General features: G+C 41.0%; 1 long non-coding RNA gene across 2 annotated transcripts; it reads right to left on the reverse strand.

Moving 5' to 3' along the window:
• Positions 1–2,776: 2,776 nt before the first annotated feature.
• LOC134156646 (uncharacterized) lies at positions 2,777–18,026 on the reverse strand. 2 transcript variants are annotated; one of them, XR_009962005.1, is made up of 4 exons: positions 17,881–18,026; positions 17,167–17,211; positions 10,499–10,595; positions 2,777–2,983 (listed from the first exon to the last, which is right to left on the reverse strand). It is a non-coding gene; the product is annotated as an uncharacterized LOC134156646 (long non-coding RNA). The 2 variants fall into 2 exon arrangements; XR_009962006.1 differs by lacking the exon at positions 2,777–2,983 and adding an exon at positions 8,773–8,881.
• Between the last annotated feature and the right edge of the window lie 331 nt (positions 18,027–18,357).

Consider the following 18,357-nt stretch of genomic DNA (forward strand, 5'->3'; position numbering starts at 1 on the left):
CCTTTTTTTACTGACATTCACTGCTCACAAAGAAAAGTTGAGAAATTGTGAAGCAAGCGATACACTGAAACACCAACTCACTGGAACACAGATCAAGTACTAGAAATATTAGGAAAAGATAGCACTTGGCACAGAATACAGATCTCTCACCTGCAGTCATAGTTACACAAATACCTTCAACACAAACATCTTTCTTACTAGAGTTGCCTTTGTCTGCATAAGTTATTAGAACCTAAAACATCCAGAATGGTTATTTATGAATGCAGAAAGGATGCAGTATAGAGTTTTCACTGCATATGTCTCTGCAAAATTGCAAAAATAAGATAGTCGACAAAACTCCCTCATCCAAGAAACAAGACTTGCAGTAATCCTCTCCTCGTAAGTAAGACTACACTGTGATTTTACCACCAATTAGATAATTTCTTCTTGTTTCTTAGTTCTCCCTGTTGAGGAAGCCAGGAAAATAGCTAGTTATTAGGATAGACACAACACTAAATATCAAAATTGGGTTTTCACAAATATGTTGTAACATAAATCATATTTCAGCCTGGAAAATATACTGAGTTATGTGAAATCCTCAAAGGATTCTCCAGCATCTCCTTTTTCTTTAAATCTCCACACATTTCTGAAATGCAAACTTAGAGAGGGTTTTTAAAGAATATCTGCAACAGTGAGATATACAGTCCTGGTACTTCCAATTTTATGAACCCTGCAAGTGGGAATAGACTTCTTTTTGTTTAAGGAACTTACTGTTTCTCGATAGAAATCACCCTATAAGGCAGGGCATGTCCCACAGGATGAAAGGAAAGCTAAGGCTGCAGAACAGCATCTACAACAATGCTGTACAGGCTCACAGGCAGGCCTTATTGCACAGACACTTAGAGGCCCCTTTGCCTTCCCCCTCAGTAGGAGCCAACGTCAGAGTTCAGAAAGACCTTTAACTGTGTAAGTGGGGAAGAATCCAACGGCAACCCAAGCTCTTTCTATGAAAAAAAACTGCAGGTGATAGGAGAGACCTTCAACTACAGCAGTAAACCTTTCCCACCTATGTATACGTTGCAGGAGGAGGTGAATAACTGGTTCTCACCTTCCAGAGAAGGCAGCGACATTTAATTGTCACATGCTCTTTCTCCCTCCCTCTCTTCTCTATGGATCAAGTGAACAGATAAAGATTTCCTCATGTTTCATAATAATATGCCATGGTTTTAGATCAGACAAGGTTTACAAACTGTATGAGTGCTATTTATAGGAAAAGGTGAGAGAAGAATTCACACCTCCCCACAAGAGGTTTTGGTTCTTTTCACAAGAATCAAAAGGTTCACTAGCAGGTGTTTGGACACTGTATTTAAAGCATTAATAATTCCATAAAAGGTAGTAAATTACAGTTTGAAACAAGCATATGTATATATTATATATATATATGCGTACACATGGTCTAGATACAAGTTTGCCCTCCACATTAGTCTGATCACAGCAGTTCATTAGAGGAACATGGATTATGTTTCAGCAGCCAGCAGACACCTCTCACATATGCTCACTTTTCCTCACTTGTTAGCAGCTTTGTACAGTAAGATCACTTTCTTATAAGTTATCATTAAGGAAATTCCCAGGACAATGACCCCATACAGTATGTACCAATTTCAGCCATTAGGAAAACAAAGGCAATCAGTAACAAAATCACCTGCAATTTTCAGCTTTCTAAGCACAACAGGAAATTACAAAATGAAACTGTTCATATAGAAATTTCAGCCAAACCTCAAGGATGCTTGGAATTGTGATGAGACGGTAAGTCTTTTGGGATAAAAAGGTCACATTCCCTGTTAAAATTGCCCAAGTCCAAATCCCCATAGAGTTTCAAGGAGACATTCACCGCAGTTCACTCACTTGAAACATCTCATTTAGAAAAGCTTTTTTGCCACTATTAACAGAATTGTTCAATATCAGACTACTTAATAATTGGAGTTCCACTGCAATATGTTTATTAAAAATTAGCTTAAATTCTTCTTTCTGGTTTTGATTCTATCAGTGGTTGTTAGACCAGCTCCTCTTATTTGCCCTTTCCCTTTCTGATTGACTCTCTTTAATTCATACGCTTTTCATTAGAAGTCAGACCAAACAGAAACTATGCATCCAACTTGATGCTGCTGATTCAAACCTACTTTGATTCCAGACTTCCATGAGGGATGCTTTCAGTACTCCTATAGGATTTGACTAACAACTTCTGACAAACTCAGATTTAGCATCTGGGACTTCATTATCTACACCAACATATGAGCAGAAGCAAGAGCTGGATGTAACACCCTTGTCTTTATCTCTGAAAGAAACACTCAAGTATGTCTAGCAGAAATAATTGAGACAGGAGCTCGTAATAGCAGAATGTGTGAGCAGATGAGTTAAAAAGGTTCTCTGGCCTCCCTCATGACTCCCTCTATGATGGACCTTAGTAGGGAGAACATACAGGTATCCTGTCCCTTAGTTCAGAAGTGTCTGATTTGGCATCTCAGTCTTTGCCTTTTCAAATACATCAGTGTTGGCACTTGACACCGGTACAGGCCTTGTGGTGTTCAGCTTGGGGATCAGTGATTATTGCTCAGATCTTTAAGTTATTCATTTGTTCTTAACAAGTTTCAGAAATAAGAATACCCAAGACAGAATCATCCACAGTACTTAAATGCTTGATGAGAATTACTAAAGATAATACAGGTAGTAGATATATTTTAAATAAGAAGTGTCAGGAATAAAGCATTTTCAGGTCCTGAAATAATCCTTACTCTACTTGGGACACTGTATTCTTATTATATCATTGCAAAATGAGATGGCTGGGTAGCAGTATCCCACCAGAGCACACTTTCATCACCAATATTCAACGCCTAATGGTGACAGAACAAAGCATAGGGAGAAGGTTGTATCATCAGCCCTCCAACAGGTGAGGAAAGCGGGATGAAGACCTATGGTTTTGTTATGATTCATACCCTCCATACACCTGCAAGAACACAGGTAGAAAGAAAGAATTCTGGCTTTTAATAACAAAACTCCAAAAGCCTCCTCAATACTCTACTCCAACGACTCTACCAGCCCTGATAACCTTAAACAGAACTCATATACCCCAAGAATCTACCAAGAAAAGAAGCACAAATAAAATGTGAAAGGTAGAGAGAAAAGAGGAAGAAAAAGCAGAAGGAAAGTTGCACCTCAGTATTAAAAAAAGAGCTACTTCAGAGGAAGAGATTCTCACCCTTTCAAAAATCAGGTACTCTGGGGCTGACAAGAATCAAGAAAATTCCACTAAACTGAGTCCAAAAGAATTTATAAGCCAGAGCTGAGATGCTGAAAAGTAGCTACAAATTGATCTATATTTCTCCCACTTTTAATGCAAGCTTTTTATTTATCACTATTTCAAAATTACATTTTCTGTGAATTGTTTTTGCAAACTGGTGATATTCCAACTTACAAAATAAATTTTACAAAATGAGATTATTATCTATTTTAAATTATATCGATTCTTACTCCTTTATACTGATCTTTTTTCAAAATAAAATTAAAACGTATTTGGCTAAATGGACAGAATGTTTTTTCTTCTGGAGGTCTGTAAACATGACAATAAATAAATATGAGGCTAAGAATGTCTTCTCTATTAGCAATTATATCCCTTTTACATAATTTTAAAATTGCAAAACCTAAAATATCATGAAATAGATAAAAATTGCAGAGGCTGTATTAGCAAATAAATAATCCCAGAATAGCATAAATTTTTTGCTATATGCATCTTATTTTACCAAAGTGTCACATGTTCACAATGGAAAGGGTGTGAAAAGGTTAACTGCTACCATGTATATGTTAGGAGGTAGCAACATGCAAATAGTCTCCAGTCATCTAAGAAGACCAACGCTGAAATTACTATTAATAAATATCCTTAAATGGACCACACATCGCATACCCTCAGCTCCTGTTTTACTGGAAAAAACATTGCATGCACTATAGCTTGAGAAAAACAAAACAATGCTATACCTTCAATCTGCACTACCATTACTATATTGTATATTGAAGGACTCAAGATTTCTGATTTTATTTAAACCTGTAACTTGGAAAATCCATTGGCTCTCCTTGAACTAAAAGCTGTGGATCTGCCCTTTTCTCCTTTGTACTTTCAACATAATAGGTATTATTACCCATAACTTTTTATTTAAAAGAATTGTGCAGCCAGCAAAATGAATGAATTTAATTATCAATGCAGTGTGGAAAAAATCATTAGAGCAAGAGCCTGGAACAGTAGGTATTAACAATAAACAAAGGCTATTAAAAACAGTTTTAAAAGTGTCATTCTTCCTTCAATTCTTAAAATGTAAATAATACAAACAGAGAAACAAGAAAATCATATGTAAACATCTGTAGTTATTGGCAAAAGATGACCCTAAGAAAATGCTAAATGACTGACTGGATCATTTAACTTTAAATCTATACTTTATGTGGCAATATAGAGAGGTCATTTGATTGCTATGCATAAAAAATTTAGAATTCTAATATGATCTAAAAGTTTCACCTTCATAAGACAAAATTTTCATTATAAAATTGTATTTAATGGTATTCATACATATCTGCCACCTCAGTTTTGTAATATTATATTTCTATAGGCTGTCGACTACACATTACAGAAATTACTATAGAAAAAGATCTATAAGAGTAGAACTTTTTTCCTTTACACTTTACAGATTCTCCAGTTTCCTTTATACCTGTATAATGAAAACATGTGGCCTCTTGAACACAAACTGCAAGTTGGTGCAGCTAAGAATTTCATCAGCTAGGAATCAGGATTTTGCAGCTGTATTTTCTGGGCAAAAAGGTATTTTCAGCCATACTCCAGGCTCAATTTTCTGCATATGGACATTTATATCAAGTCATGATTCAGCCTTTGAGGATTTGGAAAGAGATTTTTTTAATTTTCATCTTATGATTTCACATAAATTAATGAATAATCTGGGCCTAATTTTTCGTCCCCAGCAGCATAGAAAGCCTTCTAAATACTCAAGAAAACAATGTAGATCAAAAGTTGTGGCTACAGAAAATGTACGTTGTCAAAAGAAGAAAGTATATTAAACATGCACTGTTTCTGTAAAAATGCAGGCCAAAATCCTAACTTCAGATATATGGGAGCAGTTTCTACTGAAGTTTACAAATGTGTTTTCAAACGTAACTTGGCCTTGCTGATTAAATTGTAATTTACTGAAGTCCTGACTCAGAGCTGCTTTTCAAAGTGTACTTATTTACTTCATTGTTTGGTTTAAAAAAACATGTAAAAAAACTTCTCTGCCACTTACTTAATTTCAAAAAAATACCATTGGACAGCATAACTACACACTCACAAGGAACAGCTGGTTGTTAACTGGATTGGGAAGGAATAGTCATAAGTGGAGCTGAATGAGGTAGTACGGGTGGATAGGAAACAGACATAGGAGAGAATAAGTAAGGGTAGAAAATACCAAACAGAACATATCAAAGATCAGTTTTGATATTCTCTTGTATAAGTGGTCTTAAAACAAGCATTATTTCAAAACTGGAATATTTATGTTGATGTTTTAAAAACAACAACCACCAAAAAAATATATAAAGAGCAATTAGAAAATCATATAGTTTATAAAACTATTTACTGTATTAAGTTCATTAGTGGTTATTTAAGATGGGGTTTCTTTTTGTGGTGGTGCCCTTTGTAATGAAGTCATGCAACGTTCTGTAATGTTTCCCAGCCTTAGGCTTTATTCTGCAAGACATTTCAGACTATTTAACTTTACTACTGGGAATATTCCCTATTGATTTCAAAGGGATTACTTGTAGAAGTAACTACAAGCAGAAGTACTTGCAGTAATGGAGTTTCAGACATCTTTTCCGCTGGAGACATCAGAAGGGAATCTAGAGTTTGAGAGACATTATGCTAGAAGGCTAAAAAGTTACAAAGAACAAAAATTTAAAGTGAGCCATAGCGCATGCCAAGTCTTCCTAAGCACATGACAAGAATCTAACTACAGCTCTTCACAGGGGAATAATGAGGCAGTAAACAGGTTAAAAAGATACAGGTTAGTACAAAACAAACGTGAACCAGATTTACTCATGTTCTTCAGCAGCAAAGCTACCAAAAGATTTAAATTAACAGCATTAATGATATTCATGCTAATCAAATCCTAGGTATCTCATTTGCCAGACTGCACAGGTTTTCTCTACAGCCAAACACTTTTCTTCTGACAGGGCAACCATGAGCAACAAAGTCAGTGTCTAGAATCTGGTAATGTCTACAGAGATCTCCCATCCCCAAACTCTCAAAAGAACCCAGGAAATGACTGTGCTCCACCCTAGAGGAGAAAGAAGTCAGGAGTATCTTGAAGAACAGCCTCAGCCCTGTCGACTCCACTGCTATTTCAGTAACACCAAACTCACCCAAGGAACCACTCTGGCAAACTTGCTCCATGCTCAGTTGAACAGATGAACCTGTTGAGTTTACCCATAGTAAACTTCCTCCCTTTGCACTCAAAGGTGATTGTGCCTTCCAGAGTGATTAAGTAAAATCAAAGAAATAAAATAAATAACATATAACATAGCTTAAAATTAAAATATAAACTAAAATAAAACAAAATACCTTAAAAAACAATCTGTGAATATGATGGAGATCAGGCTAAACCACATTCACAACATCATCTAGCACCTTCATTATATTCCCACTTAATCATTCTGTCAGAGTGGGAACAACATATTTTATTCCCATTTGGTTTCAGACTTTGAAGCTTTAAGGATTTATTTTAAATGCATAAATTTTGCTTAAAAAAAAAAAAATCAGATAGCTGAAGTGGGAGGAACCAGTAGTCACTTTATGTAGGTTCTGTTTACATTCTTGTATGGACTCGCTGTGCCTTACTCTCCTAATCAACAACACATAGCAACAACGCTACAAAACCATCCTGCAAAGTATTTGAATAGAGGGCATTTATCAGAGCTTTTTTTTTTATGTTGACTGTGGGAAAATTAGTAGAATAAAGGTAGTCCTTTTTCCTGCCCACTTACAGCAGTGATTACAGAAAAGATGCACTTCATATGCCACAGTTTCAATCAGAGCAGTGGCAAAGAAACAACGTCAAAGAAAATATTTTTGAGCACATAATTTATTTTTCATGATTTTTTATTTAATGTGATGGAATCATAGTTCAATCTTCGTATTTTGAAGTGAATAACCTCTATCTGAAAGTACAATTCATATGTAAGCCTGGAAGAAAATGTCTTTCTTCAGTATCCCCACTATTAGGCGAGCAGATGGCTCAATCTAAATGACCATGTGAAAGAAAGACAAAAAAAAAAAAAAAGAAAAAGACCAACACAGATCAATATCCTCACCATGATTCCTGCGCTCCAATAAACACCAAACCATCAGGAGCAGCAGCAGACAGAAAAAGAGCACCAAAATATCATCTGAGGCAAAACAGTAAATAGCTAAAACCAATCTGAAAATAAACAGAGTTGGTTGGTTGGGTTTTGTTGGGTTTTGTTTTGTTTGTTGTTTGTTTTTTGTTTTAATAAAAAGAAACTAAACAAAAGCCAAAACAGCTTTACGCTTAATGTCGGTGCCTATGGTTACCTTGTATGTACCTGACAAAATAAGCAACTATCAACCTCTGTGTACAGCATACATATGCCACAGTGAGAAATACACCAAAAGAAAGAAGAATTAATATTTTCACATCAAAAAGAAAGAAGAATTAATATTTTCACAATATTTCACATAAATGAGTCATTTTACTTTTCTATTTGGGTGGTTGAAAGAGGTATTTTTAATTAAATAAAATAAAGAATAACTTCTTTTTCAAATGGGAAAAACATATCCTTTAAGCAACAGCATGATGATGTCAAACAAAGAAATCCCTCATACTAATCAGATTAGAGCTGTATTAAAAATGGGGAAAACACACCAGGCCAACAGCTTTCAACACAAAATATCCTTGCTGCCAGCAGACTTCTCTCCTGGCTGCATCTTTGAGCCCATGGTCCTCTGTCATCAGCTCCCTCCATGGGGGGGCAACAAGGAACAGATTCATTGATTTGTGAAGATGTGTTGCCCTGAAGCACAGCATCCTGGGTTCAACTTCAGCCTTAACACATCATGAAATCACCAGTTCTGTTCTGACTCAAGCAAGAGAATGAACCGATTCTCTAAAGGCAATGCAATAGGTAAATTCATATGTGTAGATTACACCTTCTGCAGGAAGCAAGCTACTCTCCTACAACAAAGTTCTTTGCAGGAGATAACAGCTTATCTACATACATATAGTTATTATTCACCTTTTTAATCTAACTTGTTTAAACAGTGTGAAAACAAAACCACAGAAGGTATCCATCTCAAATAGCAGAAAACTACGAGAGCTGCAAGAGTATTTATCCCTGCATAATACCAACTATTGCTCAGTTACAGAACTCATAATATTTAAAATTTCTGGGTGCAGATAAGTACCTACCTCAGAGTAACAGCCAAGACACCTTCATCTTCCTCAGCCTTTGCTCCTCCTAGCTAAAGCCATGGAGTTCAACAAACAAGTTCTCATTGGAACTACTGATGAGGACCATAAACTCATGATGTATGTGCATCTGCTACACAGATTGAGTGTAGCCTAAAATATAATCCATACAAGTTAATTAAGCACCTAAGTCATCCTCCAGTGGAACTTACTGATAAACTTCACCTGACAAAACATGTAGTTTATAAAGGAAAATGAGGTTATTCTTCCCAAGTTACTTCAAGTGAAATACTGCCAAGGAAAACTGGATTTCAGACTCCTTGAAAGGTTCCAAGGTTCCAAAGACAATTATTTAAGACTGCTGAACAAATTATTAAAGGTTGAGTAATCACCTGGGTAATCCAAAGCAAGCTATTATGAATGTATTTTAACTATTGGCTGTGCAAATTCTCATGCAGAATGTCAGAATACATGAGATTGAGAAATAACAGACCAAACGCCAAGACAATGCAAAAAAACTCTGTGCAATCCTGACAGAGCCAGATCTACTTCATCCAGCATTTGAACCTAGAGCTTGCATGTATGCCAATCACTAGAGTAAGGTTGTCTGTATTCTGACACTCTATTGTTTGAAATCAGTGGACTTTGGAATAGATATTTGATGAGCAATTTTTACTTAAATACTAAAGATCACAAAATTCATGAGGAAATGTTGCACTTTTGTCATTTATTTGCCCACCTTCTACTATGATGTCGTATCTTTCCTAACTACATTCTGTTGTAATATAGAGATCTAAATGGACCAATAATTTATATATTTCAGTCTGATCCAAGATCAGTCTCATCAGTATACCGAGATGCCATTTCTGGTTCTAGTTGCCTATACATGGTGGAATGGTGAGTGATCTGATAATCATATTTTAGCATGAACTGTATTATACAGAAATAATGGTAATTTGAAAAGCAGATCAAGTGTTCACTAGTCAATTTCAATAATTTAATGAAGTTATCCTTTAAGTAATCTTTACTTTCCTGCTGCTATTTTACCACTTTCTAGGAAGAAACATTTGTCTATTAAAATTTTGGGATCATATCTAGCCATTTAAAACAGGCACAGTTCATCAGACATGGAAAAAACACAGCAGACATTGTTACTAAACAAATACTTTTAAAAGCTCTTAGCATAAAACATCCTGCAAATTCCCATACAAACAACTAAAAATAGCCCTGGCTCAAGATCCTTTAAATCTTTTCTAACCCATGGTTTTACAACCCTGTAAATTCTACATTTTATTTTAGGACATCAGAAAAATGCATTGCATTTCTACTGTTATTTGCATAAAAAATTGGTCAAAAGAGCAAAAAGTATATATTATGCCAAAAAAAAATAGAATATGCCAAATGTAAATTTGAACACTGCCAGAAAGCAACTGTAAATTTCATTTTGTCAACATGCAAATGGATTGTAGTGCAAATTAGGGTGGATTAACCTGGTTTTTAAAATTCAGACATTACAAGGCTTTGGAGTTCAGCAAACCACCCTTACATTCTCTTTGGCTGCCTTGAATCTGTGATAGAGAGACTTTAAAACGCCACAGAAGCTGATCTAAGTAAACTGACTTCTTCAAATCTGAGAACCAAAGTTGAGCAATATTTGTTAGATATAAATCTCATGTTTCTCATTTTGTGTCAGCAGTTCATACACTATGTATAATATTTAAACATGCTCTAATTCTTATGTGTCAAAACAATCATGTTCATTAATATTTCCATTGCTCATGCACTACTTTCACTGTATAATTTCATAGGAACCATTCCCTAGCTACTTCGTACTCGGCAAGAAACTCAAAAGAAATGGGAATCAAAACCTGCAATCGCTCATCCAAATTATGTACCGATACAAAAGCAGTGCTTAACTAAACCAGCCCAGAGACCTAGAGCAGAAAGAAAAAATCCCCATTTTACAAATACCTGGAAATAATCTGAGCACCATGTGAAATATCACTAACCTTTTTCCAACATGGAGGGAAATCATTTGCCATAAGTCTTTTTGCCCTCTTAAAAATATAATACTCTTCTCACAGCAGTCATGGCAAGATGCAGTTTCTATTTTAAAAGATGAAAGGAGAAAGCTTGATAAACTTCCCACTCATTTTAATGAAATACAATCACAGAATCATAGAATAGTTAGTGTTGGAAAGGAGCTTAAGATCATCTAGTTCCAACCCCCCTGCCATGGGCAGGGACACCTCACACTAAACCATATCACCCAAGGCCTCGTCCAACCTGGTCTTGAACACTGCCAGGGATGGAGCATTCACAACCTCCCTGGGCAACCCATTCCAGTGCTTCACCACCCTAACAGGAAAGAATTTCCTTCTTATATCCAATCTAAACTTCCCCTGTTTTAAGTTTTAACCTGTTACCCCTTGTCCTATCACTACAGTCCCTAATGAAGTGTCCCTCCCCAGCATCCCTATAGGCCCCCTTCAGATACTGGAAGGCTGCTATGAGGTCTCCACGCAGCCTTCTCTTCTCCAGGCTGAACAGCTCCAACTTCCTCAGCCTGTCTTCGTACGGGAGGTGCTCCAGTCCCCTGATCATCCTTGTGACCCTTCTCTGGACTTGTTCCAACAGTTCCATGTCCTTTTTATGTTGAGGACACCAGAACTGCACCCAATGCTCCAAGTGAGGTCTCACAAGAGGAGAGTAGAGGGGCAGGATCACCTCCTTCAACCTGCTGGTCACACTGCTTTTGATGCAGCCCAGGATAAGGTTGGATTTCTGGGCTGTGAGCACACACTGAAGCCAGCTCATGTTCATTTTCTCATCAACCAGCAACCCCAAGTCCTTCTCCTCAGGGCTGCCCTGAATCTCTTCTCTGCCCAACCTGTAGCTGTGCCTGGGATTGCTCCCACCCAGGTGTAGGACCTTGCACTTGGCATGGTTAAACTTCATGAGATCGGCATCAGCCCACCTCACAAGGGTGTCAAGGTCCCTCTGGATGGCATTCCTTCCCTCCAGTGTATCAACCGAACCACACAGCTTGGTGTCATCAACAAACTTGCTGAGGGTGCACTCAATCCCACTGTCCATGTCACCGACAAAGATGTTAATCAAAACCAGTCCCAGCACTGATCCCTGAGGGACACCCCTCACTACTGGTCTCCAGCCAGACATTGAGCCATTGACCACAACTCTTTGCGTGCGGCCATTCAGCCAGCTCTTTATCCACCGAGTGGTCCATCCATCAAATTGATGTCTCTCCAATTCAGAGACAAGGATGTCATGTGGGACAGTGTCGAACGCTTTGCACAAGTCCTGGTAGATGACGTCAACTGCTCTACCCCTGTCCATCAGTTCTGTAGCCCCATCATAGAAGGCCACCAAATTGGTCAGGCAGGATTTCCCCTTAGTGAAGCCACGCTGGCTGTCACCAAGCACCTTGTTGTTTTTCATGTGCCTTAGCATGCCTTCCAGGAGAACCTGCTCCAAGATTTTGCCAGGCACAGAGGTGAGACTGACTGGTCTGTAATTCCCCGGGTCATCCATTTTCCCCTTCTTGAAAATGGGGGTTATATTTCCCTTTTTCCAGTCATCGGGAACTTCACCTGACTGCCATGATTTCTCAAATATGATGGCCAGCGGCTTCGCAACTTCATTCGCCAGCTCCTTCAGGACCCACGGATGGATTTCATCAGGACCCATGCACTTGTGCACGTTCAGCTTTTTAAGATGGTCTCCAACCAGATCCTCTCCTACAGTGGGCGTAAGGTCTTCATTCTCACAGTCCCTGTGTCTGCCTTCCAAGACTTGGGTGGTTTGGTCAGAGCATTTGCCAGCAAAGACCAAGGCAAAGAAATCAGAACCTCAGCCTTCTCCAAATCCTGTGTATCCAGCTCTCCCGAGAGCTTCCTGAGGGGGCTTATGTTCTCCCTAGTCTGTTTTTTATTTGCTATGTACCTGTAGAATCCCTTCCTGTTATCCTTAATATCCCTAGCCAAGTTTAATTCCAACTGGGCCTTAGCTTTCCTAACCTGGTCCCTAGCTTCCTGGACAACATCCCTGTATTCTCCCCAGGCTGCCTGTCCTTGCTTCCATTTTTTTAAGCCATTTTTTTCAAGCCACTTTTTTCATTTGAATTTTCCTCAGCAGCTCCTTATCCATCCATGGAGGTCACAGTATCACAGTATGCTAGAGATTGGAAGGGACCTCGAAAGATCATCTAGTCCAATCCCCCTGCCGGAGCAGGAACACCTAGATAATGTTACACAGGAATGTGTCCAGGTGGGTTTTGAATGTCTCCAGGGAAGGAGACTCCACAACCTCCCTGGGCAGCCTGTTCCAGTGTTCCGTCACCCTCACTGAGAAGAAGTTTCTTCTCAAGTTTAAGTGGAACCTCTTGTGTTCCAGTTCGTACCCATCACCCCTTGTCCTATCATTGTTTGCCACTGAGTAGAGCCTGGCTCCATCCTCGTGACATTCCCCCTTTATATATTTATAGACACTAATAAGGTCACCCCTCAGTCTCCTCTTCTCCAAACTATAGAGACCCAGCTCCCTCAGTCTTTCCTCATAAGGGAGATGCTCCACTCCCTTAATCATCTTCGTTGCCCTGCGCTGGACTCTCTCCAGCAGCTCCCTGTCCTTCTTGAACTGAGGGGCCCAGAACTGGACACAATATTCCAGATGGGGTCTCACCAGGGCAGAGTAGAGGGGAAGGAGGACCTCTCTCGACCTACTAACCACCCCCCTTCTAATACACCCCAGGATGCCATTTGCCTTCTTAGCCACAAGGGCACAGTGTTGGCTCATGGTCATCCTGTCGTCCACTAGGACCCCCAGGTCCCTCTCCCCTACACTGCTCTCTAACAGGTCGTTTCCCAACCTATACTGGAACCTGGGGTTGTTCCTGCCCAGATGCAGGACTCTACACTTTCCCTTGTTATATTTCATCAAGTTACTCCCTGCCCAACTCTCCAGCCTGTCCAGGTCTCGCTGGATGGCAGCACAGCCTTCTGGCATGTCAGCCACTCCTCCCAGCTTAGTGTCATCAGCAAACTTGCTGATAGTACACTCAATTCCCTCATCTAAATCGTTGATGAATATATTAAATAATACCGGTCCCAGTACTGACCCTTGAGGCACTCCACTAGTTACAGGCCTCCAACTAGACTCCGCCCCATAGACTACAACTCTCTGGCTTCTCTCCTTCAGCCAGTTCACAGTCCACCTCACTACCTGATCATCCAGTCCACACTTCCTCAATTTAGCTGTGAGGATGCTGTGGGAGACTGTGTCAAATGCTTTGCTGAAGTCAAGGTAGACCACATCCACCGCTCTGCCATCATCCATCCACCATGTTATTTCCTCATAAAAGACTAAGAGATTGGTCAAACATGACTTCCCCCTGGTGAAGCCATGTTGACTGCCCCTCATAACTCTCTTATCCTTGATATGCCTTAAGATGGCACCAAGGATAAGGTGTTCCATCACTTTCCCAGGGATGGAGGTGAGGCTGACCGGTCTATAGCTACCCGGGTCCTCCTTCTTGCCCTTTTTGAAGACTGGGGTGACATTTGCTTTCCTCCAGTCCTCAGGCACCTCTCCTGTTTCCCAAGACTTGGTAAAGATGATGGGAGAGTGGTCTAGCAATGACTTCCGCCAGTAACCTCAGCACCCGCGGGTGCATCCCATCTGGACCCATGGATTTATGGATGTCCAGATTGCTCAACTGATCTCTAACCCATTCCTCATTGACTAAGGCAAACCGCTCCGTTGGCCTGACTTCATCTAAGGTCTCAGGGGTACAGGGCTCTTCAGGACTGCCTGCAGCAGAGTAGACAGAGACAAAGAAGCCATTCAGTAACTCTGCCATCTCTGTATCTTCTGTCACCAGGGCACCCATCCCATTCATCAGTGGGCCTACATTGCCTCTGGTGTTAGTTTTGTCTGCCATGTATTTGAAAAAGCTCTTTTTGCTGTCCTTGACCCTTCTCGCCAGGTTTAATTCTAAGGAGGCCTTAGTCCTCCTAGCTGCCTTCCTACATACTCTAGCAGCAGCCTTATATTCCTCCCAAGCGGCCAGCCCCTCCTTCCATGACCTGTAAACTCTCCTCTTCCACTTGAGCATACCCAGCAATTCCCTATTTAGCCACGCAGGTCTCCTGGCCCTCTTCCTTGACTTCCTACGTGTCGGGATGCTCCGATCTTGAGCTCGGAAAAATCAATCCTTGAATGTCAACCAACTATCTTGGGCCCCTTTACCTTCAAGCAGCCTTGCCCATGGGATTTCCCCTAGCAATTGCTTGAAAAGGCCAAAGTTTGCCCTGCTAAAGTCCAGGGTTGCAATTCTACTTGGTATTCTACTAGTCCTACCACACATGATCCTGAACTCCACTATCTCATGGCCGCTGCAACCAAGGCGGCCCTCAACCCTTACTGCTTCAACCAGATCCTCCTTGTTAGTGAGGATGAGATCCAGCAGCGCTCCTCTCCTGGTCGGCTCATCCACCATTTGCAGGAGGAAGTTATCATCCATACACTGGAGGAACCTCCTGGACTGTGGCTGGGTTGCCGAGTGGTCCTTCCAGCAAACATCAGGGAAGTTAAAATCCCCCACGACGACCACGGCCTGTGACTGTGAGGCTGCTCTCAGCTGCCTGTAGAAGGCCTCGTCAACTTCCTCACCCTGATCTGGTGGTCTGTAACAAACACCTACAACAGTATCCCCCCTGCCAGCCTGCCCCTTAATTCTCACCCACAGACTCTCAACTCGCTCGTCATCTGTCCCTGGACAGAACTCGGTGCATTGTAGTTCCTCCCGCACATAAAGAGCAACCCCACCACCCCGCCTGGCTGGCCTGTCTTTCCTGAAAAGGACATAGCCTCCATGACTATATTCCAGTCATGTGAGCTGTCCCACCATGTCTCTGTAATTGCCACCAGATCATAGTCTCCTGACTTAACACAGGTTTCCAACTCCTCCTGCTTATTTCCCATGCTGCGCACATTGGTTTACAGACATTCCAGGGAGCGAGCTGAGCACACCGATTTCACCCTAGGATTATAGGAGGCCTCCCAGTCTTCATCAATTCTGGAGTGCTGCCCCACTGGGGCAAGCCCAGCTACAACCCCATCCCCCTTCAAATCAAGTTTAAAGCTCTCCAAATGAGCCCTGCTAATTCGTGCCCCAGCATCCTTTTGCCTCTGTGAGACAAACCTTTCTCACTTGTCATTGTCCAGACTGGTGCCCTATAAAACCAGCCATTATCAAAGAATCCAAAGCCCTGCCTGTAGCACCAGTCTCGAAGCCAGTCGTTTATGGACTGAATCTTCCCATTCCTTCCCACATCATCAGTGGAAGATGGAAGTAGTGAGGAGAAGATCACTTGAGCCCCAGACTCTTTCACCATCCTCCCCAAGGCCCTGTAGTCTTTCTTCATCCCCCTCAGACTGCGGGAAGCAGCTTCCTCCCCACCTGTCTGGAAGACCAGCAGCGGGTAGTAGCCTGTCGGGTGCACCAGGCTGGGGAGCGCCCTGGTGATATCCCTGATCCGGGCTCCAGGCAGACTACACACTTCCCTATGATGAGGGTCAACTCTGCATATCGGGCCCTCTGTTCCTCTCAGAAGGGAATCCCCTACTACAATGACCCTTCTTTCTTTCTTAACAGAGGCAGTCTTGAGGTGCAAAGTCGACCCCCTTTTCCTATGTGGCCTTGTAGGCTGGCCTTGCCCCACATTCTCACCTACCTCTCCTTCAAGATCCAGGGCCTCAAACCTATTACGGAGGGACACCTGGGGAAGCAGGGCAGGAAGGGGGGAGGGTTTCCCATGACGTCGAACTGGAACTCGCTTCCAACCCTCGTCATCTTTTTGGTCCCCTACCTCTGAGCAACAGCTACAGGGCAGGGGCTGTCTCGGGCCATCCCCCTCTGTGTGAGAAGGCAGGGGGTCCTTCCCCTTTTGGGGGGTATCTCCCTGGAACCATTCCGACTGGCACGCCAGGGAGTTACTCCACCAGTCGATCTCCCTTTCACACTCCCTGATGGTCCTCAGTGTCTCAACCTCCTCCTTAAGTCTTGCCACCAGGCTAAGCAGATCTTCTACCTGCTCACACCTCACGCAGGTAGAATGCTGTCCTCCCTCCCCCGGCAGCAGCAGGCTCTGGCACTCCCTGCACCCAGAGACCTGAACAGCCACGGTTTGGGACGGGGTCTCTGTCTGAGTAGGTCACCAGGCCCTCCTGCTGCACTTCCTTCTAGTTGGGATGCAACACTCCTGAGCTTGTAGCAGGTGATCCCTGAATATCAACCAAGATATCAACCAAATCTTTCTCTGCCTCTCTCTGCTCTCACCAGTTAAATTGAAGATATTCAGGTAAGAAAGCAAAGGCAGTAACTCTAAAAGAAAAAAAATACAGGATATTTTTCATAAGTTTTAGACAGCTATTTTCTAAGGAATTCATCAGGCCTACTTACAGCTTTAAAATTAGCTGACAATACTCCTCTTCAGGCTCAGTGCATTTATTTAAGAGGTGTTAAGGATCATTCATCTTTACACCTTCATCAACAGTAAACATTAAGATTAGTGAATGATGGTAAATTGGAGTAAAATCTGTATCATCTGGCATTAGAACAAACCCATCGATAGAGAAGGCAAGTGAAAAGATTTACCTTAAGCAGAGGTGATTTAAACATGAGCTGTGTATCTTGCGTGTCCTGTGGAAAAGAAGTTAAAGGAGTATTCAAAGTACCTTGGCACTCTTAATGCAAAATCTCAGGAGCTCCTCAATGGACTGTAGTGACTTTTCACTGAGGAAGTGTATGAATTTACACATTCAATACAAGCAATGGAACAATGCCACTGTATAATAGACTGAAACTTGGAGAGCTACAGAACAACAGATTGGGGGATTTTTAGGGGAGCTTTGTAAACGATTGTAGACCTCTACTGCAAACATCTCTACCACCTAGAAGAAAAAATTACACTCTGGAAAACATATGTGATTTAGATAAACTCCACAGAAACGCTGGATCATTTTAGGCTTTTGTTTTTTTTTAACCTGGGCTTCTAGCTGCTGGTTGTCAAGATCTGTGGAATAAAGCACAAACCACACTCTCTCCTGCCTCTGACATTTAAATAGACAAGCTAAAACTCTTAAAAGTAAAATTGTGATGTGCTGGTTTTGGCTGGGGTAGAGTTAATTTGCTCTAGTGGTTAGGGTGGGTCTATGATTTGCATTTGTGCTGAAACAGTGTTGATAATATAGGGATATTTTAGTTATTCCTGAGTAGTTCATAGACAGAGTCAAGGCCTTTTCTGCTTCTCACACCACCCCACCAGCAAGTAGGTGCTTTACTTGCTAAACTGTTTTGATCTCAACCCACAAGTTTTCCCTCTTCTGATTCTCTCCATCTCACCAGGGCCGGGGAGTGAGCAAATGGCTGTATGGTGTTTAGTTGTCAGCTGCAGTTAAACCATGACAAAGATAAACAAAACTGCTGCTAAGTGGTTTACCACTGAAACCTCTCTGTCCTGGCCTGTCAAATTTCTAAAAAATAAAAATAAAATAAAAATAAATAAAAATAAAAATAAAAATAAAAAATAAATACAAACAAGAAAAACCCACCAAAAAAAAAAACCCACAAGACAAACCCACAAAACAAAACCAAACCAAACCAAAACAAAACAAAAAAGAAAAAATGACAGGGGTGGCACATGCTAATTGAATTCTCTAGCACATTCTTCGGTAGTAAGCACTACCAACCCATGCATTAAGATGCAGATTTCTGAGGCAGTTTAAGAGAAGGATAACCAGGATGTTTTCTGTTTCTAGGAAGTTTTATGTGTGTTCTTTCTCTCTG

Source organism: Pezoporus occidentalis, unplaced genomic scaffold (genome assembly GCF_034315485.1).
Source record: "Pezoporus occidentalis ecotype Australia unplaced genomic scaffold, CSIRO_AGI_Poc_V1 ctg89, whole genome shotgun sequence".
NCBI classification, from domain to species: domain Eukaryota; kingdom Metazoa; phylum Chordata; class Aves; order Psittaciformes; family Psittacidae; genus Pezoporus; species Pezoporus occidentalis.